At 40.4% G+C, this 27,290-nt stretch overlaps 1 long non-coding RNA gene across 1 annotated transcript; it reads right to left on the bottom strand.

The window, feature by feature from the left end:
* LOC121109358 lies at positions 1-27,290 on the bottom strand. The gene is made up of 3 exons (XR_005845104.2): positions 27,226-27,290; positions 4,526-4,697; positions 1-3,028 (listed from the first exon to the last, which is right to left on the bottom strand). It is a non-coding gene; the product is annotated as an uncharacterized LOC121109358 (long non-coding RNA).

Raw genomic sequence — 27,290 nt, 5'->3', positions numbered from 1 at the left:
GTAAGTGATTAAATGAAGTGATGAAAACTGGAATCTAATTTCCACAATATTCTCTTGAAAGCCCTTACTCTGGGAGGCATGTGTGAACAGCTTAGTATGAGTAGTTATAGAATTGCAGGAGCCTGCTCTCCTTTGTCATAAGAGTAATTCTGAGGTAATTCCTTAAAAGTGAGCAGAGGTATACTGATGTGAGATCACAATCAGTTAGAAATAGAAAATTCCTAATAGCTTATCCATTTCATAACCCTAAGAGTAGAGTACAGTTATTTCTTGCACTACAACAATACTTAATTCCTTGAAATATGAATAATGAAAATAGGAATTTGGGAAATATTTTGGTCATTTGGTGGGATTTCTTTGATTCCTCATTGAATTTATTCCAGTTCTTATTTTTGGATTGAAAACTAAAGCCTGAACTACATAAATGAAATATGAATGAAATAGATATGCCACATTATGACAATGTAATTCTCAATGTCTCACATGCCTTTTCTCCACTGTTAGTTATAGATCATCATTAGACTATGATACATGGGGTTTTAGAGAAGTTATTGAAAAGGCAAAGCAACATGTAAATCCTAGAAAGCTTCGTGTATCATTTCTACGGCTTTATAGTAGAATTTATCATATGTTGCCTTAGAAGAATAAGTTGTGCAGAATGCATTATGTTACAGACATTTCTGTATTTCAGTGAAATGCCTAAAGATTCTGAAACATGAAGATGTGTTTTCCTAAATCCTCTATGAATCTCCTCTTCCTGCTTAGGAACAATTTCAAAAGAAACATAGAACTGAATTTGGTGAGGGATGTGAAAAATCACAAGAAGGGATTCTACAGGTACACTAGTCAGAAGACACAGATCAAGGAGAATATACCCTCTCTGATTAATGAGAACTGGCTACAACAGACATGGAGAAGACTGAGATACTTAACAAGTTCTCTGCCTTGGTCTTCACTGAGAGTCAGGCTTCCCACATATTTCATGACACTGAACCTCCAGGCAGGGGCTGGAGGAGCAAAACCCTCTCATTGTAAGAGAAGAGGAAGTCCAAGACTGTCTCATGAGACTGAATATGTACAAGCCTATTGGGCTGGACAACATGCATCCCAGAGTTCCAGTGGAAGTGGCTGATGTAATGCCAAGCCACTCTTCATCCTATTTGAAAAGTCATGTCTGTCAGTCTTAGGACAGGTGCTCTTTAACATCTTTATCAGTGACCTAGACAGTGGGAACAAGTGCACCCTCAGCAAGTTTGCTGACGACACCTAGCTAAGTGATGTAGTTGATATAATAGAAGGGAGGGATGCCATCTAGAAGGACCTGGATAAGCTTGAGAAGTGAGCCCACATGAACATACCGAGGTTCAGTAGGGTGAAGTGCAAGGTTTTGCACTTAAGTCACAGCAATTCCAGACGTGTGCAGACTGGGAGAAGAACTAATTGAGAGCAGCCCTGCAGAGAAGGACTTGGGGGTTCTGGTGGATTAAAAGCTGGACATGAGCCAGCTGTGTGTGCTTGCAGCCTGGAAGGCCAACTACATCTTGGGCTGCATCAGAAGAGGAGTGGCCAGAGTTCACAAGAAGAGGGGTTTTTGTCCCCCTCTACTCCGACCTTGTGATGCCTCATCTGGAGTACTGCATCTGAGGTTCCCAGCATAAGAAAGATAAGGAGTTGTTGGAGCAGTTCCAGAGGAGGGCCACAAAGAAGGCTGGAACACCTCTCCTATGAAGAAAGGTTGAAGGAGCCTTGTTCAGTCTGGAGATGAGAAGGCTCTGAGTAAACCTCACTGCGGCCATCCAGTACTTGAGCAGAACCTATAAACAGGAGGGACACCAACTTTTTCCATGGTCCAATAGTGATAGGACAAGGAGGAACAGTTTTAAACTAAAAGAGGAGAGATTTGGGCTACATGTTAGGTGGAACATTTTTCAGTCAGAGGTTGGTGATATGATAGAACAGGTTTCCCAGAGAACTTGTGGATGTCCCATCCCTGGAGGTGTTCAAAGCCAGGTTGGATGGGACCTTGAGCAGACTGATCTAGCACCTGATTTAGTGGTTGACAACCCTGCCCATGGCAGGAGGGTGGAATTAGATGATCTTTGAGGTCCCTTCAAACCCAAGCCATTCTATGATTCTATGATTTTTACCGGACCTCATAGTAAACTCATTTCAAGCAGAAGCTCTATTTCAAGTTAGAAATGACTAAATATAGCTATTTCATTGTTTTCACACACTATGGTTTTTTTTATGTACTTGATACGGGAGTCCTGCAGGAAGAGAGCACTTTACTGTCACCCTGCTTGCTTAGCACTGGAGATGTTTGTAAGAGACATCACTGTAGAGGAGCCCAGGGCATGCCATAGTCAGTGTGGTGCTTTCTACGTTGGAAAAGAATGCCTACCAGCTGCTGCAGGGGGAGCTGATGAATTCCAGGTTTGACAATGGCACCTCAATTAGGGAATTTATTTTTGTAACCAATACAAGATTAACAGACACAGTTACTGGATTTAAATTCCAAAACTTCTGGTCACCTCTGGTGCTAGCCTTGCCATTCCCAGGATTTCACTGAAAGTCTCATGGTGCTTCTGGCTTGGGAGATGGAGGAGGTATGAAAAAGGTGGTGTTTCTGGCTACTACAGAAAGACAGATTTACTTCTAAACTATTATCATATTGATCCATAGAACTATCTTCATATAACTGGAGCTTCTGTAAAACATAAAATCAGAAATGCATGATAGCAAGAAGTCCTTGATGCTGTTGGAAGAATACCTGGACATCTTGATCCTGTTATAGTAGCAAGTTTCCAGTCCTTTGGTGCATGGAAAACCCACCCTCTTAAATGCTGATAAAAGCATGCAAAATGGAATGTACTGTCATCAATTAGAAGCTCCAGCACAGGCAACTGAGCTGAGTCACTAGGATAAGAACTCTACTTACCTTTAAGATGAGATTGACAGTATTATAAAGAGGAATGTGGTTACCTGTCACAGAAGAGGAGTGACATCATTCACCTATTTATCTCTTGTCCTGTGAATTATAAAAATATTGACAGTCATGTGATTTCTAAGAAATCATATCACTAACTTGGGAGACTAGCCTGGAGTAATAAAATTGTTGTCATGGAACAAACTGCTTAGTAGTCTAGTACAAATCAGGATATCTACTTAGATGCTACAGAAGGCTTCGCAAGTTTGTTTTTTATCAATAAAACATGTGTCTTACGTCTTTAAAGTTGAGGTCTAAAATCTATGTTTGTGATATCCTTTGCTAAAGTGCATGAGATAAGCGTGACATTAAATCACACAAATTGCTAGAGTCTGATACCATCTCCCTGTGAACAAAAAGCAGTCAAAATCTCACATCTGCTGTTCCTGCCCTTCAGTGACTTTTAATTCTTACTGATTGACACAACACCTACTCACTCTATCATCCACAAGACACATCAGGTCTGTTTCAGAAAAAGCACATTACTAGGTATTGTCAACAGCTGACAGAAGCCATCAGGATCTGCTTCTTCATCCATTTTCCTTACTGCAAACTTACTGAGGGTGCACTCAATACCCTCATCAAGATCATCAGTGAAGATGTTAAACAGAAGCGGCCCCAGCACTGAGCCTTGGGGGACACCGCTTGTGACTGGCCGCCAACTGGATTCAGCACCATTGACCACGACTCTTTGGGCCCGGACATCCAGCCAGTGGAGCATACACCCATCCAGACCATGGGCAGCCAGCTTCTCCACGAGAATGTTATGGGGGACAGCAGCAAAGACCTTACTGAAGTCCTGGTAGACCACATCAACAGCCTGACCCTCATCCACTAAGCGGATCATGAAATCAGGTTTGTCAGACAGGATCTACCATTTGTAAACCCATGCTGACTGGGCCTGATCCCCTGGTTGACCTTTAATTGGTCCATGATGGTTCCCGAGATTATTCGTTCCATAACCTTCCCAGATACCAAGGTGAGACTGATAGACCTGTAGCTACCAGGATCATCTTTTCGGCTGTTTTTGAAGATGGATGTCACATTTGCCAGTTTCCAATCCACCAGGACATCCCCAGTTAGCCAGGACTGCCGAAAATGATGGAGAGTGGCTTGGCAACCACATCCGCCAACTCCCTCAGCACTCTAGCATGCAATCCATCCGCCCCATGGACTTGTAAGCATCCAGTTTCGCACCAAAACTATCTCGTCATGGATCATGAAGGGCTTATTCTGTTCCCCATCCCTATCTACCAGCGCAGGGGTCTGTGTTCCCAAGGAGTAACAAGTCTTATTATTAAAGACTGAGGCAAAGAAAGCATTAAGTACCTCAGCCTTATCCCTATCCTTGGTGACCAGGTTGCCCTCAGCATCCAACAAGGGATGAAGATTCTCCCTAGCCTTCCTCTTGCTGTTAATGTGTTTATAAAAGCATTTACTGTTTTCCCTTCCCTGTTTCCTTTGTATCAAGGTAACACATACAAGAGTTTCAGTTTCTGAGGATTGTTGTTTGATTTGTGCTATAAACACCATACTCACCTCAAAGAGACAAAGCACAGGAGGTTTTTATCTCTACTTTCAGGCACCTCCACAAACACAGCCTGCATGAGGGCTGCAATTGTGTTCAAGCTTGTGCCATGTGAGGGAAGGATTCTATTGCATATGAATACATCGGTCTCCCATCCCTCTCCTCTGAAAAGTCTGAGCCTCCCTAAAAAGATGAAGGAAAACACAAAATCCATGCTAAGTGTGATATAAACTGTGCTTAGCCTATCTCATTTCCTTGAAACTGTGCTGAACACATTTGGGGTTGTAAGTGGAGAGCTTGTGCTGGAAATTGGACGTCTATATTTCACATATGGCCCTAACATTAACTAGAATCACAGTGGTCTCTCAAAATCAAGAAGTTTTGTTTATATGTGCATTCCAAGGTTTATCAGATCTCTCTCATCTGCAGCCTCAAAAGGAAAAACAACTTCTTAGATACAGTATACTTGCATGCCCAGCAGACCGAACCCAGAAACATACTTTGGTTTTAAGATTAAAAAAAAAAAGTCCTAAACTCACACATCATGCAGATGTTAATAATTTGCATTCTTCAAGTACTACCCTTCACAGCCTGAAGCAGGGACAAGGTCTTTCTCTATCCTCCAAGGGCCTCTTGTTACACAAGCCTTCATTCTGAAATTCAAACTCAGGTTAGTGAATTTCAAACTCCGTCTGAGCAATCCAAATGAAAACTCCATTAACTTGCTCCTCCTCTTAGGGGCAGGCAATTTATTCTCCCAACAGCCCAGAACATCCCACCATATGCAAAGCTTTCTGCTAGAATAACAGTTTGGTTTCAGCTCCCCAAATTGTATTCACATGTCTCTGCTCCATGTGCTCAAACCTGTATCCTGTGTCATCAAGAAAAAATGGTGAAAAGAAGATTCCTTGGTCTTCACTATGATCACATGTAGCAACCTCAAATTCTAAAGGCTGTGCTTCTGACTGAGCAGTCCTTGGGCAAACTGCTGGCTAGTGGTCTAATGGCAAGGAGCTCCTGGGGCTAGTTTCCAACTAGGAAAGGCAAAAACGTAGGGTAGGAACTTACAGGAGTCCAGTGTCAAAGTGTTTTTAGGAAGGTTTAAAGGAGAGTATTGCTGCAGCAGAACAAAGGGAGAAAAATGGATTAATGGATTGATTAAGAGAAAAGTATGAACTAAAAGTGAAATAAACTCTAGCAACAAATTGTTTCATGACAAACTAAGTCATCATTTCTGTCTATATTTGTTTCATGTCTAAAACTGACATAATAATACTTATTGAGTACTTTCAGTATTGTGAGGAAAAACCGCTTAGCTTTTTTAAAGTTCTATGGAATATGTCATTTTGAGGGACACAAATGGGAAAGATTGCCAGAAGACAGTAATATATAATGAGAAGGAAAGGAAATGAAAGCACAAGTTTTAAAGGTGGTAGACAATAAAAGGTGAAGCCGGGAACAGAGGTTATTAAAGACACCTAAGTGCTGGACAAAAAAAAAAAAAAAAAAAAAAGGAAGGAATATGAAACATAACAAGTTTCCATCAAGAGAAATAAAAGAGTACTAACAAACATGAAAAAAGAGAAAAAGCAGTGGAAGCTTGGTTAAGAAGGAAGATGGATGTGCTAATTTTCTTAGTTTGTTAACACCTGAGTACCAGAGTTCCATGTGAGAAGCAGAAGATGGAAATAAAAGATGACATGGGCAGGAAAAAAAAAGTATAATTTGAATGAAATATTTTTAAAGTTTTTAATTATGTCTGTAGATGTAGTTTTCTTGGTGAAGGCAGTATTTTTTGTTAAAAATCTTCAGTGTTGTTTAGAAAGAAGAAAAAATCTAAGCTCAGTAATACAAAATCTTTCCACATTTACTTGAAATTTTGATGTTTTCTTTTTTTTTTTTTTTTACTTTTTTTAAATGTCAATCTTATGTCTCTTTGGGAAAAATCATTACTTCCCAGACATCTCTATTTTTAGGCCCATGTTCTCCACTACCCTGGTACTCCTTTACATATGCCTCTCTATAGTGTTGCAGCAAGATGATATACCGAAAGGTAGGAAAGGAGACTATCTGGTATTAAAGTTCCATACCAGTGATTTTCAGTGACACTGCTTTTTTGCAACTGCTGGCTAACCTTCCTCTTTTTCTCTTCGCATTTGGGAAAACTTGCACAGCATGTCAAATCTTCCAGTGAGAACTTCCACAGTACAAAATCATGATGGGAAAGAAAACATGATAAAAGCATAATACAAGAGAATAACGTTAGTAAGGCTGAGTCCTGAACTGTGCCTTGGATATGTGATTGCTCCTCAGAGCATTCACGAGTAATCCTCTTGCTTTTGCTGATACATGCCTGAAACGCTGACTAACTGATTGTGTTCTGGGAGAGACTCTGTAATGACTCCCTGACTGTTAGATCTGACAGCTGCAGTGGTAAATAAGTCACTCTGAGTATATCTGTTGCTTTCTGCCTTCAGAAATTTGTCTTAGTAGTATTGGTCCCATTTACAAACTTTGCTCTTGAGGGAATAAGGACAGTTCCCCAGATGATCACGGGAATCAATGTTCATATGTACAGTAACTCAGCCAGCAGAATGCTGGCTGAATGCACTGCAAACACTGCAGCTCTCCACAGAGCCATCTCAGAGGGCATACAGCCGCTGAGCAGCATGGCTGGCTCAAGCCATGGGCCTGTTCCACCTGATCCACAGTGTTGACTGGAGCAGAAGAGATCACAGAGGGGCTGGAGGTTGCAAGCAATGGCCTATTCAGATCCAGCAAATCTCTGTTCCAAAGTCCAGATCTCAACACTTTTCTTAACCCCACAGGGCACGACTGCGAAGTACTCACTTCACTGATGTGGCTGAGAATTGCCAGGAAGTAGATCAGCAACTAGTTACTATGCAAGTCTCCAGGAGTCACCAAAGGACTCTTAAATGTTTTCATGGACAGAAGTATTGTCCATACTGATCTCTCAAGCAGACTCTCCCTGCTGTGTAGGTTAATATACAGAGTCCCACCTGATTTGGTACCATCCTTACCTCATTTACTGTACTGTGCCCTCTTCAGGGGGCAAACCTCAGTCAAAGGCCCTAGTTGAAACTGACAGGGAAACAAAAACTGAGTGTCAGCACTTCTCCCACTGTAACAGACACTTCAAGATCTGCTTTCTAGATTTCACCCACCTGGTACAAGTGAGCTTTTGTATTTGTAATCGTCCTTGTTGCTATGGCCACTGCATGCAGGTATAAATCTTCCACAGGTCCCGTTAACATGGGAGAGCAGGTTATAGTTTAGGAAAGGGTGCTGTTGTTTTGTTGATAAGGTGCACTTAGTAATAATATTTTACATCCATATTTCTCTATGTATTTCAAGCGCCTACAGGCTTCTGCTTCTGATGGTAGGAAAAATCTCAGAGAGAATTTTAATTTAGTTTGTTTTCACCATGAAGGTGTTCACAAGGAGCAGATCTATTTCTGGAATTACAGATATGCTTGCCATTTGCTCATGGAAAATGCAATCAGGCATCTCTGTGCTAAATTTACCCACAGACAACAGGGAGGTAAAGCTAGTATAGGTCTAACTTCTATTATTCCTATTATTTCCCTACCTGCAGTCTCCAAATTCATTCATGCCTCCCTGTATTAATTCAAATTAAGTTATTAAAATGTGAAAATACACTAATAAGCAGAAACTTGGAGTCCAAAACATTTAGAGATTAAAGTAAGAATTTGCTCCAAGATGAGATGAGTTGAAGTGTGAAAGTGCATTGAAACAAGTAGCAAATCTTATATAAAGAGGCAGGAATTGAAGCACAGATTAGGCATCCCCTAGATATGGGATGAAGTCTGTATACTTTCTTTGCTGCTGTTTTAAGCTTTGATAAGGCAGTGGAAAAAATAGTATGGTAAAAAGGAGGAACTAAATAAACACAGTTGTAGTTTTACCCACAGGAACAGTAAACTTATGAAGCTCAGAGCACTGAAACTGGCAAGAATAGTTAAACTCTACGCAAGAAAAATGCTAATAATAATTGGATGTAAAATTTCACTGTAAAGTTTACAGTCACGCATTTAAAGATCTTTAGTTCAGTAAGTTATTGGTAACAAATGACTAATAAAACGTTCCGTAGCTAACAAGCACTTTTAAGAGGTCCTCCTGCGTGCTACGCACAGCTCTGATCATTCAAGTTCATCACTGACAAACTCAGAGTGGAAGAGCTGCAGAAGAGAACTTTAATGAAGGCATACATAGAGCAGCTGCAAGGACAGGAAAAAAAAAAAAGAGTAATTATGAAAAAGAAGCAGGTCCTGAATGTTGTAATCTGTATGGGGGAATTATACAGGCTATGTGAAGGTCTTACAATTTCTACTTCTAGTCTGTGCACTGTTCTTGAGATTTCCTCCCCCATTAGGAGTCAATACTGTTCAGTATTAGTAATCCGGTGCAGCTCTGGCAGGTGAATAGGTTCACGTTTTGCATGGCCTCTTAGTATCACCTGCACTGCCCGGATACCAATACGTCTTTTAGTCTGAACTCTCCCACAGTTATCTGGAGAGTCAGACCCCCTAGTATATGTATGCCCAGTATATACTCCGGGACTGGGGCAACAGACTTATCACACTTCCAAGGTGGGAGATGCCCAACCCCTAACTTCAACCATGTCTGGGTTACAGGGATGGTCTTTCCCCCAAACCCACCAATCATCACCCTATCTCCATGGAATGTAGTTGGATCACCATAAATAATGGAGGTTTCTGTGCCCATGCCTACTAATGCCATACTTGCTGTATGTTCTTCCAGGACCAAAAAATAGTTAATTCGATATTGGGCCTCCACATGGGACCAGAAGTAACTGTGCAATCTCCAATCTTCTTTCTCCTCATGTGGCTCAGGCATAATGACTCAGATCACTTGAGGAGGCTTTTTCCTTTTGTTAGGAACTAGAAAATCTTCCAAGTTCTATGTTCTCATTGGTACTTGTTCAATTATTTTTACCCCTGCATTTTTGAGGGAGCTTTGAAATTTTAGATTTTCCTCCAGCTGCCTCCATAGCTGGAGGAAGGCACAATTGGGCTGATGATCAAGTTTTGCAAATTGAATTGAGCTCAGATTAGCTCAGATTAAACATCTGTTTTTTGGGATACTAATACGGGTCCCAATTGAGAGGTCCGTGGGTTGGATCTCCTAGATTTAGTTGAGGGAGGACCTCAACCCCTTTCAATGTCCAGATATTGCACCTTGTCAGTAAGCACTCCATTTCTCCTAGATCAGCCACCAACTGGACGGCTTGTTGGACAATTGCCTCTGAGGCCACTAGAGGGTTTAGTACGGATGCTTATTGTGCTATACTGGAGTGGAGGCAACTGTTGTAAGATGAGGTCCCTCATCCCTGCTGAGAACTTCACCAGGCCCCAAAGTCAGAGGCAGATATTGGTGGAATGGCAGTAGAGGTTGAACCTTCTCATCGATATTTCATAATGTTTTGCTACAATGGCACAGATGGCAGAGGGGACATCTGATGAAATGGCATCTGATATGCAAGTACACATAAGCAAAGATGTGGAACTGAATTTCTCTGTGTGGAAAAATTTGTACCTACTGCCATCCATTGATACTTGCTGAATGTTTATGATATCAAACAGTGGATGGTGTATTTTAGCAGTGGTGACTTAGAATAAGAATTTTTAGCATTATTTTTTGAGTGACCTACATATATGCAGCCCAAGACACTCAATATATTCCAGGCAAGCCAAAGGGTTGGACACCTGTGTTTCAAACTGTAAGAGGAAGGAAGTTTTGGAAGAGCTTTCGAGAGGAGCAGCATAGGAAACCTTTCTACTCAACTTGAAAAAGAAATCCATCAACACATGGAAGGACTACTCTGTGTGCTTTCCTGCAGTGTCAGAAAATAGGACTCAGCAACTTTGAATGTCATTTCCAGAGTTATTTCCTATGTTTGTCCTTTCTCTCTGCCATCCCAGGTATTTTCAAATTAAATAATGATTTTTAACCTCAGTCTTTAGCATTAGAGCTGACCACATGACAGATAGGAGTAGAAAAAATACTCCAAGCTTAAGTTTTCAAAAACTTTCTTCATTTACCCTTAACAACTAAAAAAAAACCAAAAAAAAAAAAAAAAAAAAACCCACATAGACCTCTCAGTAAGTATCATCTCACCCATCTTGTTGGCAATCTACTTCACAGCAGCAAAATGAAACAGAGCAGCACCATAGTTATTGTTCCTTAAACAAGCTACCACTTTTACCAAAATTTTGTTACCAGTATTGCAATGAAGCACACCACTTTCTATAATGCTGTGTAGACTTATTTCAGTAACTCATAGAGCTCCTCAGTAGGGCTGACAAACACTTTCAGAAAGTGTATTTGGAGATTTTTTCCTGGGAGGTCTTTTGTTACCCCTTCTTTTTGTTTCCCGAAGCACCACTCAAAGACAGGAAATTATTCATAGGGCATTTTATATTCCACTGATTTATTTAAAGCTCATTTAATTTATCAAGATAATTCCACCAGATCGTTACCAGACTCACCTACCACATCACTATTATTTTCCAGCAGAAAAGTACATTTGGCAATGCAATTAGTATTTAAGACATCTGCCACTGCTGGTACCATCTGCTTATAAGACTTGTGGAGTCTCATGATGAAATTATGTTTGGATATCATGTCCTCTCCTGATAACGTGCTTGTGACTCAAGAAAAACATATTTTTATGCTACTCTTGACATTTCAGTGTCTTTGCTGTATCTCTAGTGCCTTTACCAGATTCTCTGTGATTCTTTCCTTCCTGCTTCCTTTCTCTAAAAAACTGATCTGCAGAGAGGAATGGGAATAAGAGATGTTCGAGCTCAAGCAACAGTGTTACAGTGCTTCCAACTCCCAAGTATATGGTTGATTTATCAAACAAACAAACAAAAAAGTATTCCTGACTTTCACTGAGTAATTTCATAGCAGACAAGAAATGAAGCTTCAGAAAGAGCCATTTATTAGCACCAGGCCTTGAAACATTTAGACCCAGGTTATCCCATGAGTTTGAAACGGTCTTCATTTTGCCTTCCACCACACCCACTTTCCGTATGATATCCTGTTAATGCATGTCTCTGACCTTTACAGTCAGGATCCACCCGCTGAATTTTACCTCTGTAGGCTCCCCAGCTGGTCTTCATTTTTCAGGATGTTCTTGGGGGACTCTCCCAGTGGTATGCTGTTGCATGGAGCACTTGTTCCTAATTTTTTTCCATGTTTGCTGGTTGCACTGAGTAAGACACGATTTGTCCAGCACATCCAACCACAGTGCTTTACAAAAATGAATAGGCAATTTTAAAAAATCACTTTATAAGGCAAGAAAATCTTGCAATGACTGATTCAGTATCTCAGCCCATTTCTTTCTGAGAGAGGTCCTATCTTTTTGTTCAAGTTGTTGACTGGAGTTTTCGTTAAGCACAGCAGCTCTCCACTAGAATGAGCAAGATTACTTGTAGCTTCCACATGGTGCCTGATGAAGCTTGAAGTTAAAACTCTAATGGTGGTCTCTAGCAGGGTACATCCACTGCCCTTAAAACAAGTGTGGCACTTCCTGCATGCCACCCTCCTACTTGCATGTGAGACAACAATTTTAACATCCCTACAGAAGGCTATAGGGCTGATAGCTCTCATCCTGAGTGAGCAGTGATCTGCAGGATCACAGGTGAGAATGATCATGCAAAACAATCAGTTTTTCAGACCCAGGTTTGTGACAGCTGAGCTTTCCCCCTAAGGGCCTGGGCTAATCTCTACCCAAGTGCCTCTAGCCTCACTGGCTGGCTCCAGGAGAGACTGTCTGTGTGTAGGTCTGGATAAGGAGGCAGGTGCCATGACCAGGCAGTCTGCTGCAGTCCACCTTCAGCTGCCAACTGTGTTTTAGGTGCCTGTGAGAATGGGAAACTACTGTTAGTGCACAAGGTGTAATTGTTTGACAGCCTAGCCCGCTATGTCCTTGTTGCTCCATGTACTGCTGTTATTGCTGTCGCAGACTTTGATAAGGACAGGGCCTCAGATAGCTACTGTACTTTTAAATCAGCCTCCAAATAATCGGCTACCTTTCATCTCCTTTATTGCCAAGGACAGAGACAGACAAACCAGACCACTGGCTGGCTAATAAGTAATAGGAAACTTTGCTGAGCCTCCTCAGCAGATTATATATTTTTAATACCTATAGCCTTATACACCTAGATTTGTTATATCTACAGTTCCTGTAGTATGAGCTGGAGTCATGGGCGAGCACATGGTGCATGTGTATGCCAGAGTTAATGCATGTCTGCCAAGGGACGTCACTGTAACTGAGTAATTTGACAAGTAGAACAAACTCTTTCAGCCCTTTGCTCTTTCCAGTCCCCAAATATAACAGCTTAATCATTTTCTAGACACAAAATATCACCAAGATAAAGCAACATTTATAAAGGTGGACTGGTCACATCACAGAAAAATCTGGTAATAAATCAAAGTAAAGAAACTCAAAGTTCAGGAAGCATTTGTTTTCCTCAGAGCTTTTCCCCTTTCTTCTCTCTTAGCACTCATGAAGCTGAAAATTCAGCCTGAATGTTCCTTAAACAAATATAGCTCTGTTCTTTACATCACCATACAACTTGCCATCAGTGCCACATTTGGTAAACTGTGAAAGTTGAATCCCAGTTGCTCCATTTCAGCTCTTCAAAGGTATATAGGCATTGAAATCGTACTGAAATAAACTGAATTGTGTGTTTTCTGTGATTGTTAGAATGGTTTAGAGCTTTATATGGCTTATGGAACAGTCAGATTGATTCAAATTAAGGTATGCTTTTCTCCCCACTGAAGTGAGAGCATCTTAACATTGTAAGGACTGAATTTCAGCTGGCAAGCAAAGCACTGCTGCATCACACAGGACAGGGCCATGGCATTGCTCAGTGGGCACTGGGCTTAGAAAAAGGGAGTCTCCTTGGATCCAAAAGCACAGGTCTTTTTCCTAGAATTACACCATTACATCAAAAGCGTGAACAATCCCAGCTTTCTGAAGCGTACATTTCAAGCTTTCTGTCTTTAGATGATATTTCGGCAAGGGGGACTGCAAGCTTTCAACAGGCACTCACAAAAAAACCCATCCATAGCACACCTCTGAAGCAGTGCTTTTGAAGCCTCTAACTCCACAGATACCTGGCTCACACCCTTGCAGTTCAGACAAAATGCTGGTGTTTAGGTTGGCCAATGGGAATTTCATCTCTAACACTCCAGGTTAAGTCAGACTAACCTTGCTATCAGCCTAGCAGAGTGGACCACTTGATGACAAAGAAGTGAAAACCTTCCCCCTCAGAAAGGGGAAGAAAACTTAAACTGCAGAATTGAATTGTGAAGAGCCATGGTTTTTCACCAAAGCTGTGCTTAGACTGAGTGGTGAGGAAGAGTCTGGAAACCAGGAATATTGAGTACAACAAGAGACAAGTCCAAGTATAGATTGCATAGTGAGTCTGCTCACATGAAATACTGGAAGGCAAATGAAGTACAGCAAGTGCTTTAAAACTCACACTCTATCCTTTCTGGTGCTTTCTCAACAGAAAATGAGAAGCTAAGGAGCTAAAACCACTTAGCCTCTTCTGGTCATTTTCCCACCTGTTCTGTGACAGTCATACACATACGTGAAAAGTAAGAAGAAAAAAAAAAAGGTCTTATTTAAAATAGATCAATTCAGGACAATAAACAAGATATCACCAGCATGAATTACATTCAGAGAGGCTGTCCCCTCCTTAAAAATCCTGGTTTGAATCTATGAATATTGCTCTCCATTGAGTTTCTTATGAATGGAGTTTTAGCCACATGCAGGACTTGGCCAGCCAGTCGGTGACTTTACCTCTTGATGCTTTCTTGATTTCCTGTAACTCACTTCAGATCATATTGTTTCGTTTTTAAATAACTCTATGCATGGGTGTTTATTAGCTTTTGAAAAGCAATTTGCATACCTTAACTGCACTCAGCCAAGGAGCAGCCATAGAACCCAACCCAATAAACCGCAACAAGGGATAAACAAAGAGGAAGCAACAAGGAGGTGCAGAACTGGGGCAGCAGGACATTTACCCTGCCTTCAGGGTGCCAGGAATCATCTGTGCCTAGCTTTTGCTCCAGGAGGTTTCCTCCAACACTGATAACAGTCACAGCCCTGATGGAGTATGGTAATCAGCTTCAGCCAAAAAGAATGAGACATGAATGTTTCTATCAGCTTCTAAAAAATGATATTCTCCTCTCTTACACCTCTTTAATGCTGCTCCAATGGAATCCAGTTTGGATTCTGTTATCTGGCCTGCTCTCATCAGTAGTTTCTTCTAGACTCATACAAAAAAAATGACACATAAAAAGAATATGCTATGTTGACAGAAGGACCAAGCTCTTTTCATAAGATAATAAGAAGAAATAAATTACTTCCCTATTGTGCTCTGAAAAAAGGTGTGTTTACAGTGATTGAAATGCAGATTTACCTATCCCGGGAGTTCTGATGGGGCACAAAGCCTTGAACTTCAGCTTTGATTTCAAAAGCATTCTAGTGCTTGAGATATTTCTGTGATACAATAAATCCAGTTCTGGGGATCATAGCTATGGCTCAAAAACTTCAAAAGAAGTGAGGTACAAAGCTGTGATTTTATACAAAATTCACTGTGGCAATTCAAATTTAACAAGAAATCTAATAGTTAGTCTTGCATGGATAGGCATTGTGCAAGACTGAGGCCTGCAGATCTGAGTGCAGGCTAGCATAACAGAAACAACATCATGTCATGTACTCCAGCTCCTTCAGTAGAAAAAGCAGAGGACACTCACAGCTAGTGAGAATCTTGCAAATCAATAGATGAGCATACCCAATATTAGCAGTAATGGAAAGATGATCTCATGACAGCTGCAGCATACCAGTAATTAGAGGAAGAGCTACAATTCTGTGATGTGCAGTTGCATGAACACCTTCCCAGTTAACAGAACCGATACAAGGCAGTTTAACCCTTAGCTATTCTTTGTCTGACCCAGTCAGCTCTTCCCATCCACAGTCATTACAACACCTCTGCCAGTACAAGCATTCACTATATACTGAAACAAAGTATGTGGAAACGTGTCACTCTGAAGGAGAGCAAACGAGAAGCTGGACATGAGCTAGTGTGCACTTGCAGCTCAGAAGGCCAACAGCATTCTGGGCTGCATTAAAAAAAGGGATGGCCAGCAGGGAGAAGGAGATGATTGTCCCCATCTACTCAGCTCTTGTGAGGCCCCATCTTGAGTACTGCATCCAGGCCTGGGGCCCCCAGCACAGGAAGGACATGGAGCAGGTCCAGAGGAGGGCCACTAAGATGATCAGAGGGCTAGAGCACCTCTCTCCTATGAGGAAAGGTTGAAGGAACAGGGCTTGTTTAGCTTGGAAAAGAGAAGGCTCCAGGGCAACCTCATTGTGGCCTTCCAGTACTTGAAGGGAACATATAAACAGGAGTGGGAACAGCTGTTTACAAGGGTGGATAGCAATAGGACAAGGAGGAATGGTTTTAAACTGAGACAGGGGAGGTTTAGGTTAGCTATTAGGAGAAAGTTTTTCCACACAGAGGGTGGTGATGCACTGGAATATGTTGCCCAAGGAGGCTATGGATGCCCCATCCCTGGAGGCATTCAAGGCCAGGCTGGATGTGGCTCTGGACAGCCTGGTCTAGTGGTTGGCAACCCTGCACATAGCAGGGGGATTGAAACTAGATGATCATCGTGGTCCTTTTCAACCCAGGCGATTCTATGATTGAACTATTCGCTTACACACAGCTAAAAATACTTAGTTTAAAAATATATATGAAAACATTTCATAGAATCATAGAATCCTTAGAGTTGGAGGGAACCTTTGAAGATCATCTATTTCAACTCCTCACAGGGACACGCACAGTTAAATCAGGTTGCTCAGGGCTTGATCCAACCTTGCCTTGAAAGTCTTCAGAGATGGGGCATCAACCACCTCTGTTCCAGTGCCTCACCACCCTCACTGTAAAAGACTTTTTCCTTATACCCAACCTAAATCTACTTTCTTTGAGTTTGAAGCCATTTTCTCTTGTTCTATTACCACAGACCCTGCTAAAGAGTCATCCCTCTCTTTCCTGTAGCTCCTCTTTAAGATATTTAAAGGTTGCTCTCAGGTCAGTTCAGAACCTTCTCCACACTGAAGAGACCCAGCATTCTCAGCCTGTCCTCATAGGAGAGGTATTCCATCCCTCGGATCACTTTTTTGTGGCCCTTCTCTAGACATGCTCCAATAGGCCCATGTCTCTCCTGTACTGAGGACTCCATGCCTGGACACAGTACTCCAGGTGAGGTCTCACCAGTGCAGAGTTGAGGGACAGGATCACCTCCCTCAACCTACTGACCACACCTCTTTAGATGCAGTCAAGGATACAGTTGGCTTTCTGGGCTGCAAGGGCACATTGCTAGCTCACGTCCAGCTTGCCATCCAACAGTACCCCCAGGTCCTTTTTGGTAGGGCTGTGCTCTATTCTTTCATCTCCCAGCTTGTATTGATAGCAGGGATTGATGTGACTTGGATGCAAGACCAAGCACCTGGCTTGTTGAACCTCATGAGGTTCTCCTGGGCCCACTGCTCAAGCTTCTCTAGGTCCCTCTGGGTGGCTTCCCATTCCTCAGGTGTATCAGCTACACCCCACAGGTTAATGTTATTCACAAACTTGTTTAGGGTACACTTGATCCCACTGCCGATGTCATTGATGAAGATGTTAAAGAGCACTGGTCCTAGTACCAACCCCTGAGGGACATGACTTGTCACTGATCTCCATCCAGACTTTGATCCATTGTCCATCATTCTCTGGGTACAATCTTGGAACCATTTCCTCTTTCACTGAACAGTCCACCCATCAAATCCATATCTTTCCAATTTGGAGAGAAGGATATTGTGGGATATCCTATCAAAGGCCTTACTGAATTCCAGATAAATGACATCAGTGGCTCTTCTCTTGTCCATTGATGCACTGACAACATCATAAAAGGCCACAAGTTTGGTCAAAGAGTATTTACCCTTGGTGAAGCCATGCTGGTTCTCCTGTATCACCTCCCTATCTTTCATATGCCTTAGCATAGCTTCCAGGAAGATGTGCTCCATGATATCTCCAGGCACAGAGGTGAGACTGATAGGATAGTAGGTAGTTCCTGGGATCATCTTTTTTACCCTTCTTAAAAATGGGAAAAAGGCAACATCACACCCAGGCACTAGGGACTTGAACTGATTGTCACAACTTTTCAAGTATCATTGGGAGTGGCTTGGTGACTACATCAGCTAATTCCCTTAGGACTCTGGGTGAATCTAATTGGGATCCATAGACTTGTGAACATCCCTCGGGTGGTCACAAACCTGAGCTTCGCTTAGAGCGGAAGGGACATTGCTTCACCAATCCCCTCCTACCAAGTCAAACGTTTGGGGGCTGTGTCTTATTAGAAATATCTGTCAAATAGGATAAGCCCTAACTCAAACAGCTCTCTCTAGAGTCAGAAGGCTCGACTATGCTCAGTTCATACAGAAAGCCCTCAGGATTTATTCTGTTTTCTGTAAATATCATACATTTGTCAATACAAAATTCTGCTGGATACTGAAAGCAGAGGATGTGGAAATGCTATGAAACAGAATATGGTTTAAAATAAATAATGCAAGAACTACCACCAAATGTTCTCTTCACTGTTGTCACACAACTGAGTGAACTCCACTGGAATTTTTCTGTTTAGATGAAGCTGCTGCCCCCAGTGCCTTAAGTTTTAGGAATGTGAGATAGGAATTTATCTAGATCTTGCCATAGCAGAGCAACCAGGGCTGAGAAAATGGTAAATGAGGGACAAGTAACTAATAAATAAAATGTTCTCCTGAAAGTCAGAGAAATTTAAAACAAGTGTCTCTTATAGGACTATTAGAAACAAGGTAGAAGCAAACTGGAAAGAGAAAGTGACATTGTTCTGCCTGCTTTATTTCCAGTAACTAGAAAGTAAACAGAAAGCACAGAGGGAGAATGCAAAGGTTAGTTCAAAACATATTTAGCTTTAAGTTACTAGTAGCACATCTGCCCAAAGTTATCTCCACATACGTTTCTCTGATAAAGAAAAGCTTATTTTCATTCAGTTTTTTTTTACATGATCCAAAATCCTACATCCTTTTGCGTCACTGCCTTGTAGGTTAGTCTGACACTTTGCACATGCTTGCCTTTCTCACGAGCAAGGACATCCAGAGTGATATATCCTGCATTAGCATTGAAAGAAAAGGAAATCACTCCAGAAATACACAGCAGGCATGAATAAGCAAGCATTCATCTACGATGCACTCAGCAATTCCAGAGGAACTATTTATCTTAGAAGGGTGCGTAGCTTCCACTGGGTTTTTGCTCCAGCACTAAAACCCAGTACTCAAAGCTTTAATGTTCAGATTTTCTTTCTCCTTTGAGCCACAGAAGTGACTTTACCTGCTGAAGCAAACAGCAAGTGTTGTTTGGTATATTTCAGCAACTGAGCAGGAAATTCTTCAGATCACACAGTGACAACACAAAGCATTCACCTCTCCTGCAAGTTAGCAACATGGATAAATAGAGGAGCAGATTGGCTGGGTCACAGGTAGGCAACCTCATCTCCTCCAATAAAATCTGCCTTCCTAGGCTGGGTCTCTGGAATCCTAACACTGCTGTTAGGCCAAGAGCACAGATCCTCATGCCTGTGGTATTTGCTCAGAGGGCATGACCACTTTGGGCAAGTCTTTCACATGAGTCAGCTTTAGTTGATCCATGGGAAAATTCCTCTGTGTTGTCAGGCAGGGTTGCTCACAGTTTCAAAGGATAATCTGACTGAAATGAAAATGCATCTAAATTTTAGCATATTTGAGTCAGCTCTTCTGCTAAACCTGATGCAAAAGAAAAGATGCTGCTTTCTTTGCTAGCCAATTTGAATAAGGAGAACCCTCAATAAGAAACCTGTGCTCTCTGGAATATGCCATGTTCTCGCTGTATCTCATCATCTCAGACTATATTAAGCATCACATGCAGATGTACAGTCAATGTAAGTAAAGTGTAAGTTCAGGCTATGACGAGAGAAAGAAAATTAAAGAGCCAATCTGCAAACAATTATTCATCTACCCTGCATCCCGTCAAGTTCTTTAATCACCAAAGAAGAGACAGGGCAGTGTAGTATTATCCCACTACCCTTCCACTGTCCTGCATGAGTTGTATCCAGGAACCTCCTCTTCTTCCATCACTATACAAGACCGGTTCATTCAGGACAGGGGTACTGGAAGCCTTTGTGTCCTTTTATTGCCTAGTCAATGGCTCAACAGTCCGGTCTCCATCAACTGAATTCCCTCGTAGTACACATGAGGACTAGCAGCATGTACAGCATGAATAAGAATGGCCGAATACATGCTTATCTTCTTACACAGCTGGCAGCATCTTACCCATCCTTGTAGTCCCAGACACTGCTGCTGTACAGATAAATGAATGTCGGTGTACTACAGCAAATACCTATTGGATGTTCAGAGACACTCTGTACTGTAACCTGCAGCCAGACCGAATTCTATTCTACTATAATCCCTAAGAAAGCCCAGTTAGCTTTCCATTATGCCTCACCTAAAGACAAAAATCAGAAAAGGAAAATACGATGTATATTATAATCATTCAACTATCTGTCACGTCAAGAAAGAAGTTGCTAATCACACTCATTTCCCCACTCCTCCCCTCGTGTAAGCTGCCATTTCTTTTTTTTTAAAGGAAGATAACCTTAAAAATGCCTTCAGACTCACTACTGCTAAAAGTTTGTCGAGATGAGCTTTCTTACAGAAATCAGATTACTCACAGCTCCTCTTATCCTTTCTCACAGCAGGTTCTGTATCTTCAGAATGTCAAAAGACAAAGACTCACATTCTGAATTACAACTGAGATTCCTAAACCTCACAAAGTGAAGGTAGTTCAGAAATCTGGATTCTGAGATGAAGATACATAGCTGTTATGAGCCTCAGCTATGGCAGTGGTTTCAGGTTGACATGTGGAAGAAGTTAGCACGGCACAGCAAGTTTCTGGACTACACTTAGCATTAAGCAAAAGCGTGCTCTGTTAAACTTTCTCCACAGCAACTGCAACATTTCACCTCATGTTTAAAGGGAGTTCTTAAAAGTTATGGTAACTCATCCTGATGTGATAAGTCAAATGTAAGCAGAACCCTCTGGGAAGATTTCCAATGGCTTGCAAATGCAGAGTGTGTGAAAAACCCACTAGATGTCCCTCTGCCCCTTTATGCACTCTTAACATGACTTGTTGGAGCTCCATTCAGGTACTGGACCTGTAAGATGGGATCAGTAGGTATTTCCTTGTTACATTTATCTTATGGAAGCAGCAACATGTAAATGTCTGGGAGATGCTCAGTCACTGCAGTAGCAGAAATTCATGAGCAGCTCATGTACCTGCCTGATATCTGATGCCTACATTTGCAAATATATACAATTTAACAGATTCTGCCATGCTTTTTTCTAAGAAGAGTCTTACTGCAGCTTCTCGTCTGGTACCAACAGTACTAATTGCAAAGGAAGAGGAACAGTTTCTGCTCCTAAGGTATTGAACAGGACATCTTGATGAACACTAAAATCCATTCTTATGATGAAATACATTATTTGATAACTAGTCCTTTTTGAGAAATGTTCTATCTTATAAAGACTTCAGCGTTGGATAAGGTTTTCATTGTTTAACAAAGGTGTTAGGAAAATCCATTTTAAATTCTGGGCTGTTAATGAAAAATTTGTTGTCGCTACAGTTTTCATACTTGCTGTTACCACAAATGTTAGTAAAGGCTGCGTGTGTATAAATACTGCTTGCTATAACATGAAGAACATGAAAAGTAAATACAATGAAAAATTTAGGACATAACATTCTTCAACACAAAACACTAGAAAGTCACGTGACATTAGTGTCATATATAGAACAGTTTTCAGGTAGGCTCTCTAAATTTCTGATCTTAGATAGCTCCTATACAAAGTCACGCACACTCAGACCCTTCCAGCTGCAGAAGGCTCCTCCAGGGTCAATCAAGCTATAGTTTTGATACCATTGCCTATCCACTCAGACTTCAGAGGATGATTGAATCAGTCCCAGAGCATCTAAAACCCATAAAAAAAAAACAAAAAAAAAAAAAAACAAAAAAAAAACGCTGACAATTAGATTCCTAGTCATACTAACAGATCAGGGTTTGGGATAGTATCAGATGAAAGAGGGCACAACATTCACCTTCAGAGACATGAACAATAAATGACAAAACAGTTGACTTTAATGTTAGCCCAGAATCAGGATCAAAGTAATGTTAACTACAGTCACAAATTAATTTTCCACAGGAGGAGGGACAAAAAAAACAGATACATCCATGTTTGCTGAACCAGATATGACTATACAGACAGCATTAGATTCTTACACATGAACACTCCTGTGTGAGGATCAGACTCAAATTACTTCTTCATAGCATTTTTATGAGGTTTTACCAGAGTAGAAGCTATCATTAAGTCCTACCACTGTTCATTAAAAATGGAAGTTGCTGAACTAGAGAACACCCTGAATCTCAGAAATTAAACTCAGCTCTTCTATTCCCCCACTGCTGCAGGGATCACCATATGACTCCAGACACACCAGACTCCATGTTCTAGGCTCAAGTTATGATTTATACAGCTTTGAACTTTTGATTTTTCACTGCATATGTTCTCCTTCGGCAGAGATTCATAGCCATCTTCTACATCCAGATCTCTGAACTTCAACCAGCAGTCCCCCAGATGCTATTCTGCATTTAAGCAATGCACCTGATATCAAACTTCCCTCCTTCTCCACTGGAGTCACACCCAACAATGTGGTAATTTCAGCTTCTCTAGAAAAGAACTTTGATCTCCTCTGAAGACAGAGGATAAGCAACTAAATACCTAACCATCTCATTGCATTCTGAGTAAGTGTTTTGTGGCAAAACAGTGTGTGGCCATGCAAATATGAACTGTACCATAATGCATGTTCACAGGACAGAAATGAGAACAGAACATAGGCTTGTCTCTGTTGCTTTGATTTATTTCCCATCTTTTGAATGTGAGATTCTTTAGACAAGGTGTTATCTGTGATAATTACTTTGTTGCTTAATTCCTTACTGAAGAGATCCATGTCTTTTTGGCATTTAAGTCACTTATCACAGTTCTCATGACTGCTGAAAATTATTTGGAAATGACATTAATGTATGATGAAAATATAATAGCTTGCTTATTAATATTGCAAACAAAGCCATACTGAAATATACAATTCATCTGTTTTGCCTTTGATACATATAACAATATCCATGCGATCTTGTCACACTTAGGAAGTATTAGTAGCATACTTTCCCCAGTCAATAATTCAAATAATCCAACACCTCTTCTCAAGCATATTAAATGAGAATAAAGCTCAAGGGTATTACAGACATGTGCTTACTAGTATTACTGATAGCAGGACTAGGAATAATTTGCATGTGAGATAGAATCCAGTGCTCAAGTTTGGGCCTGTGGAAAAGAGCCCAGCACTGTGAAGATGTCCACCTTTAGTTTTCAGGACAGGGATTAGTCTTCTGGGATACAGGGATTACTTTTACAGAAGCTGTGGGGTTTCTTGAAAGAAAAAACAGCAACTGCCTTCCAATACTCAGACTCTTTTCAAGACACGACTTGCACTACAGTTCTGTCCAAAAGCCCAACTGAAAGCAAGTTCTAAGCCTCACAAACCTCCCACAAAAACAAGGGACAGAATGAATGGAATTAGGAGTCCCCATTGCAGAGTCTCTCTGATGAAGAATTGTAGCCCGAGAATTGAGGTCTGCTCAGTTTTTAGCACAGCATTCTCATCCTTAAAATTCCACTAAAGCACCTATTGCAATGAAACATCTTGATATATCTGCTTACAGATCACTGAGCCTCTGCAAGGTACACAACTTCACAAATACATGTCTTGGAATAGTTGAAAGCAGTGGCCAGTTCACCTGAATATAAGCATACATAGCAGAAGAATCCACCCCAGCAAGCTTCTAACACTACAAAAGAGCTTTCTGAAAGTATAAAGAATTTTTCTTTCCCCCTTCCTTCTCACTTAGATCACAGACTGGGGCTTTTCTAGTAATGACTGAGAGCCAAATTCTCTAAAACTGCTAGGAAGGCAGTTCACATACTATTTACAGAATAACCAGAAATCAGAACTAGCAAAGAACTTAAGATTAAGCTCATTCTCAGGAGTCTTCTGGCTCAGCTTTGTACACTGGAGGCAACAGAACTATTACAGCAGGACACTATCACATTAAGCTCCATACAAATGTTATGTGTCCAGACCAATGTATTGCTTTAAACTGGAATATTTTAATAAAATTTGTGCCACAATCCAAGAAATAGAAGTTAGGGAGCTCCCTATCAAAAAAGTTCTCATGTTCTGAGAGAGAGTCCTTCAAAGTTATTTGCCATAGGCTTCAGGACATGGGGTTCTGCTGCCTGTCACCCCAGAAGAAAATTCAGTGTCAAGGGGAATAGAGATAGGTATTAGACAATGTACCTGCAAAGCTAAGATGTAGTTCAAATGTGTATTTCAGTGTCTGGGGCACACAGCATTGGAGTCAAGGACCAAGCAAACACATTTTATGGTTTGGTACCAGTGTGACTATCTCCCTCTACTCATGAGGCCCCATCTGAAGTGACAAAATCCAGGTCCAGGGACTCTGAGCAAAAGAAAGGTGTGAAGCCATTGGAGCAGGACAAAAGAAGGACCATGAAGATGATCAGAGGTATGAGGCACCTCTCCTATGAAGTCAGACTGATGAAGCTTGGCTCGTTCAGTTTGGAGAAGAGAGGGTTCTGGGGAGATGTCATTGAGGCCTTCCAGTACTTAAAGGGAGATTATGAACAGGATACAGAATGACATTTTATACAGTCTGATATTGATAGGACAATCAAGAATGGCTTCAAACCAGTAGAGGGTAGATTTAAATGAGATATTAGGAAGCAATTATTTACTCAGAGGCACCAGGTTCTAGGTTGCCCAGAGAAGTTCTGGACACTCCATCCCTGAAGGTGTTCAAGAGCAGGTTGGATAGGACTTTGGACTACCTAATCTAGTGGTTGGCAACCTTGCCCATGGCAAAGGGTTTGGAACTCTTAAGATATTTTCCAACCTAAGCCATTCTATGATTCAATGATTCCATTATTATACAATTTTTTTCTAGTGTTTAGATTTGCAGACTGGTGTCTATAGTTCATCCCAATTTATTTTCAGGTGCAAGAGTGAATACCACACAATTTTTTTTTTGTGAACTCTAAATGAAAATAATTACCTGCTTTAATCTGAAAATAAAAGAGAAACTTAAATTCAAGAAAAACTTCCTGATAAGTAGATATTTGGCAATTCATCAACACTTAAGGTTCTAATGTCAATGTTAAACCAATCTGAAATAATGAGTTATGAACTAAAATAGTATGGAAAAAGCTCAGGAGACACAGAACTTAACAGGACTTCCTCAAAAGCAGCAACAGGATTTCTATTTATTTTGGTGTGTTTAGTCCTAATTTTCCAGTTATGTTCAATGTAGAGATTTTTTTTTTACTACCATTTGAGTTAAGAATGAATATCTATTCTTAAGCTTACTAGAGAAAATAGAAAAACTATTTTTTTTATTTTTTTAGTACATGCTTAAGAGCAGAGAGAAATATCTATTCATTTATATGCCAATTTAAGTTTCATCATTCCAGCTGGGAAAATGCTGTCAGACCCAGTTTGTTACATCATGTACATTTTATTTTTGGAACACAGAACTAACAGTAAGTTGAGAGACTTATTTCCTAACAGAAAAGATATAGCAAGTGTTTTAAGAGATTCCTGGAAGTAGATCACGTTTCAAACTGCAGGTAAAATAAAGTGGCTTATATTAAAAAAAAAAAGAAAAAAGATGCATAATTAGATAGATTAGTAGTAACAGCATTTATTGTCCCTGTTCTTTATTGACCCATGCATGGATCAACTGGCATTCATGAAACAGGACTGAGTTACATCTACTTGAGAGACAGACTGATCTCTGTGTTTTCAGGAAAAAAGCGGCAATTTCCTAGTAGTACCTTATTCCCTTTTTCCAGGGCATCAGTCTGAACACTGCATTTCCCTCATGTTTGTTCTACACAGTAATCAATATGGTGAACATCTTACGCAAAAAATCATTTCTACTGCAGGGTAAATTCTAAGCAAATACTGCAGAGTAGTTCCACAAAACAACTGCAATGTACATTTGTGGTTTGCTTTAGAAATCTAAGTATGGAATTTACATTCTTGAGGCAATGGGAACATTAGCTCTGATGTCATTTTTCCAGTAAAACAGCTTGAAGTCCAAGCATTTACAGCAAGTTTTTTTTCTGTTGACCACTGGGGCATGTGTATTGATCACTACACTCAGAAGTAAATTTTAGATTGATCAGTGAAAATTCCCAGAGCTAGTTAGGAAAAAAGAACTCCATTCCACAGCAAGTTTGAAATTTTGGAAATTTTTGAAGTCTGGAATTTTGAAACCTTCTTTGAAGAAAATAAAAAAATTGAAGCTTCATAATACATTCTGTTTTAAAACAACACTCAGAACTACTACTAAAGCACTGAAATTGTTTTATTTCAATTATTTTATATACATATTTTAATTCTTGCAGATAACATGTCCAGCAAAAGTCCAATAGAACATTTTCTGATGTGCTCAGAAGTGTGACTTTCCTTTTGAAACATAAGGTGTACACAGCTACATTAATTAGATTTTTCTCTGCATTGACATAGAATACTATTTTTGTTGACTTCTAATACAAAACTAATGCTATCAAGAAAAACATTGTAAATAAAGGAAGGGATACACAAAGCTTTTGTTATTACCTACAATCAGTTCATGTAAATTCATACATCTAGCTAGTATTTAATTAGACTTGATACATTGGACCACCATATGAAGAACTTGATGTAGTAAAATCCTGAGGAACTCCCCTTCTAGAAGTTGGGAAATATTAGAACTAGTGAAACTCGACAAAAATAGGAATGACTAAGTTTTCCTTAGTCAAGGATGCTGTGAGGTGAAAACTTTCAAGCAGAGAAGATGGAGCAAAATTCAAAAGCAACACATGTTCAAGAGAAAAAAAAAACAGAATTGTGAAGAAAGGTTTTTGGGCATGTAACCAGAACATAAGTGTGTGTGCTATATTTTAGCTTGTAATCTAACTTAAAGGTAATCAATTCATTGTATCCTCCCTATCAAATAAAATCTTCAGCCCACCTTAAAAATTACATCGGTGTGAAAGCAAAACCCAGACTCACAAATGAGGTCTATCTGCATCTTACAGCACATGAGACCATATTACTCCACTCCCAGAATTTCAAGATATTATTTACAAAAATATACCTGAGAATGTATTTATCATGGCCAATTAAAAGTTCTGGGCTATTTTTAATTATTCCCAAATTAAAATCAGGTCATTTTTTCTTCTTAAAGAATGAAGTCCTAAAAAAAAAAAAAAAAAAAAAAAAAAAAACACCCACAACTAAGAAAACTGAATGTTTAGCTTGTGTCACAATCAGAAAAGTTAACACAGTAGAAGGGTGATACAGGAGTACAGTAGCAAAGAGACTAATGCAACTCAAAAGGTGCTCACCTGTCTCTAAAGATATAGGCTCACAGGGAAAAGTCCACAAAAGAGAAAACTGCAACCAGAGCTCC

The sequence above is a fragment of the Gallus gallus genome, chromosome 1, assembly GCF_016699485.2.
Source record: "Gallus gallus isolate bGalGal1 chromosome 1, bGalGal1.mat.broiler.GRCg7b, whole genome shotgun sequence".
In the NCBI taxonomy this organism is placed as follows: domain Eukaryota; kingdom Metazoa; phylum Chordata; class Aves; order Galliformes; family Phasianidae; genus Gallus; species Gallus gallus.
This window is presented reverse-complemented; position numbering and strand designations above follow the sequence as displayed.